The sequence below is a fragment of the Carcharhinus amblyrhynchos genome, chromosome 18 (assembly GCF_965287045.1).
Source record: "Carcharhinus amblyrhynchos chromosome 18, sCarAmb.v2.hapA, whole genome shotgun sequence".
Taxonomy (NCBI): Eukaryota; Metazoa; Chordata; class Chondrichthyes; order Carcharhiniformes; family Carcharhinidae; genus Carcharhinus; species Carcharhinus amblyrhynchos.
In genome coordinates this window covers 9,121,784-9,126,389 of record NC_137341.1, presented here as the reverse complement: position 1 = coordinate 9,126,389, position 4,606 = coordinate 9,121,784, and positions in this window count along the sequence as shown.

Below are 4,606 nucleotides of genomic sequence, written 5' to 3'. Positions count from 1 at the left end.
GACGTTACTTAATATAAAGTCACCAATTTAGCTCCTGGCTCCATTAGCCCACAGATTAATTTTAGTAACAGGGTAGTTGCCCAAGTTTGAAGTCACAACAGTGACAGACACCCAAGAGCCAGGTGTCACTGATGCTGCCGACTCCATTACAAATGTTCACTGGCCACTTTTCAAAACTCTTCTTTTTCCCCTCATGAGATTCATCACCACCTGAAAATAATAAAGTGAATAATAACAGTCAAACGCCATGAGTGCAGTCACTCGAAATATCACTTGGAGTTCGTCCTGTCAAAACGTACACGGAGACACCCCTACGGTTTTAATGAATAAATTTACCTTTTCTTATTTTTGGCAGACTTCAAGGGCAACCGTTTGCATTTAAAGTTTATTTGTTAGTGTCACAAGCAGGCTTACATTAACGCTGCAACGAAGTTACTGTGAAAATCCCCGAGTCGCCGCACTCCGGCACCTGTTCAGGTACACTGAGGGAGAATTTAGCATGGCCAATGCACCTAACCAGCACCTAATAACACTTTCAAGATAGTTCAATGTCTCAAAGCATTTTGCATGACCATTCTCAAACACATTTTGATACCAAGCCGCGTAAAATAATATTCACGGCACGGTGGCACAGTGGTTAGCACTCCTGTCTCACAGTATGAGGGGCCCAGGTTCAATTCCCGGTTTGGATCACCGTCTGTGTGGAGTTTGCATGTTGTCTCCGTGTCTGCGTGGGTTTCCTCCTGGTGCTCTGGTTTACTCCCACACTCCAAAGATGTGCATGTGGACTGGCCGTGTTAAATTGCCCCTTAGTGTCAGGGAGATTAGTCGGGTACTTGCATGGGGTTAGGGCCTGGGTGAGATTGTTGTCAACGTTGTCGCAAAGAACAAGAGGACTCAGATGGGCCGAATGGCCTCCTTCTGCACTGTAGGGATTCTATGTTCAATGAAAGGTGACGAAATGTTTCACTGAAGATTCACAGAAATCGTACAGTGTAGAAGAAGGAGGCCATTCAGCCCATTGAGTCTGCACCAATGCCCTCTCTGCCAACCTATCTCCATAAATCCACACATTTACTATGGCTAATCCGTTTAACCTACACATCTTGGGACATTAATAGGCAATCCACCTAACCTGAACACTTCTGGATTTTTTTTATTCGTTCGTGGGAAGTGGGCATCGCTGGCTGGCCAGCATTTATTGCAACAGTGACTGCACTGTGCTGTACACTATCTTTTGATTTGATTCGAGTTATTATTGTCACATGTATTAGTATACAGTGAAAAGTGTTGTTTCTTGTGCGCTATACAAAGCATACCATTCATACAGAAGGAAATGAGAGGGTGCAGAATGTAGTGTTACAGTCAAAGCTAGGGGTGTACATCTGTTGTGAGCACTTTGAGAAGTCCTGAGGCCATGAAAGGTGCAATGTAAAGTCCTTTTGATAGATATGCGAAAGCGAACTCTTTAAACTTTATCTAAGGAATGAATAACTGCAAAATGACCATGGGTAGGATTTTCCAGTCACGCCGCCGCGGGAATCATCACGGCGACACGGAAAATCTGACGATCAGCGAAAGGTCTGCTGAATTTGGGTTGGATTGTCCCACCGGACTGTGGGCGGACCCAGAAAATCCCACACCTATGCTTATAACTTCATTAATTTAAAATAATCTGTTTCCCTGGGAATTTCTTGATTCTGTTGTACAGCTGAAGAATTTCATAAATAACACTGCTGTTGTTCTAAGGTAGAAGTTACGGGCAGAACTGGAAAGCTGCAAATTTCTCAGAGGTTTGTGGTGTTGTGGTGCCACCTGTTGGAGAAAGAGTGCTTTTCCTCACAGACACAATGCATGAAACACAATCACAGAATCCTTACAGCGCAGGAGGCCATTCAGCCCATCGTGTCTTCACCGGCTCTCCAAATGAGCATCTTGACCTAATGCCATTGCCCTGCCTTTTTCCCGCACCACGGTTTCTACTCAAATAATCATCTCAATTCCTCTTGAATGCCTCAATCGAACCTGCCACCACCACAGTTCCAGACAGAGTCTTCCAGACACCAACTACTTGCTGCGTGAAGAATATTTTTTTCACCTTATGATTGCTTCTTTTGCAAATGGCCTTGAATCTGTGTCCTCTTGTTCTTTGCGAGCAGGAACAGTTTCTCCCTATCTACTCTAATTTTGACTAACTGTCCCGATATCCTGACAACTTTCGGTGACTATCGGAGATCGACAGGAAGGTCCACCAACCGCAAGCGGCACTTGATGAGGTCACTGATAGCGGGAACAACCAATCAGTATGGAGCACATTCAACCAAACTTCTCATTGAGAGATCCTGCTTGTGGCAAATCTCCCACACTCGAGGCACGTTCGCTGGTTTAAAATCCAACTTCTGGCTGAAAATAGCTACTGTTAGTTTGGGCATGCTGAATATTTCCAGAATTTTCTACCCATTATACAGGCTGCACCTTATGCTCATATTAGGATTGTAGTTGATCAATAAAAATAAAAAATTACTGTTATAATTAGACATGCGTGGCCAAGTGGCCAACAGCCTGAGCAACTAGGCCCGACACAGAATTGGACAATCTAAATTAAACAGCAGTCAACAGCCTCCACAGCCAGGCCTGATCAGACAGGTCACATTTAAAACACAGGCACAGATTAGTAGGGAGCAAGTCTGGACTTGCCCTGGAGGCTGGAACTGAAGGTCAATTTTTGTGTATTCCCCAGTTTTAGCCAGACTCTCTGGCACCTTGGATTCTCACCATTGTGGTGGAACAGTGGTTAGCACTGCTGCCTGGCAGCACCAGGGACCCGGGTTCAATTCCAGCCTCAGGTGACTGTCTGTGTGGAGCTTTCACATTCTCCCCATGTCTGCGTGGATTTCCTCTGGATGCTCTGGATTCCTCCCACAGTCCAAAGATGTGTGGATTGATTGACCATGCTAAATTGACCCTAGTGTCAGGGGATTAGCAGGTTAAATATGTGGGGTTACAGGAATAGGGCCTGGGTGGGATTGTGGTCAGTACAGGCTCAATGGGCTAAATGGCCTCCTTCTGCACTGTCAGCATTCTGTGATTCTAATCTATGATTCTATACAAAAACTTGTTTACCCAGGTGCTCTTACTCACGAGGATTAGTTAACAAAACTGAGTTAAACTATGAATCGACTCCTGTCCTTTGTTCTTCTTGTTAGTAACAGCACCCGGCTTTCTGGTTAAAGAAAGGTTTATTAATTACTAAAACACAAGAAATAAATAATAAAACACAATATACATTCACACAGATTAGAAATGAGAAGTGAGTCCAAAAATAAAAGTTAATACAGATATGTGAATCAGTCTTTAATTTTCATTGAGGAGTTTGTGGCAACACTGTACGAATCCTCTGAATTCTGTGAGGAAAGCTTCCTTTGCAAGGATGACTGATTGCTGTCTCTTCTTGTTTCTGTGTCACATAATATGACATCCCAGTATCAGTACAACTGATCAGGTCTGTTGCTGGCTTTTTATCCCAGTTCCTTGTTTATTCCTGGAAGGGAAAATCACAAATACTTCTTGGGTATAACCTGCAGGAATGTGGTAGCTTCTGCTGAAGTGGTAACCAGCTTCCATTATCTACACAGGGGATTACAGTTCAGTTTTTGCATCGCCTCTTCCTTTGAAACGTCTGTCTGAAAAAAGGTCAAACGTTCCATTGTCTTTTATGGGAATGAACATAATCCACGTAGAGATTTCGTAGGTAGCTACTGAATTACATTGTCAGAATTCACATCCTCAGCCATTTTAGGGTTATATGTTCATTTTTAAAAACACATGTTTCAATTAAAAGTTCAATATGTCTGTAAGTAATTTGGGCTATGATCCATCATTATGGCACAGGCATCATGTTGTGTGTGTCTATGTGTAGGAAGCGATATTCTGTGCACTGTATCAGCTGCCACTGCAACTTTATAGTTCTCTGTGCATGCGCGGAAATCTACTGATGTCATTTTGTGGTGCCCAGACAGCCATTATCTGTCTACAAATCTGTTTACATGGCATGGTGACATTGGAAGAATCATGCATGGGCCAATTTCAAAGTTTAGTTCCTGGGGTGTTATTAAGCATGAAGCATCCATCGGGAGTGTTGGGCAATATCTAATAGAGTCTCACCCACTCCCTCTTCACCCCCAGCCACTGCTCCTCAGCTCATATCCTCCCTCAACCCATATCCTCCCTCCTCATCCTTGGCAAATTCTTTGGCGGAGTTTCCCCCCGTCAATGTTTGCTCAAAGCTATTGTGACCAAGTGCATGGTGCTATTTGCTTATCTTCGGGCTTTATATAGTTTCATAGTGAAACTAACAATTTACTGTCACTTTTTCCACAGGCAATCCTGCAATTGTTTCTTTCAAAAGATGCACTTTTTCAAGGCTCTGGTTGCAAATTTATTCCAGCATGCTGGCATCCACTAGGAGAAAGTGTAGTGTCTCACCTTAAGTCTGTGTCTTTTTTTAATTTGAATAACCCAGGCTTGAGTTCAAAGTAATAGAACGTCACATTTCTCAGAGCGCTGGTTAGGATCACACAGCACCCAGCTGTGATTATCTCAGCAG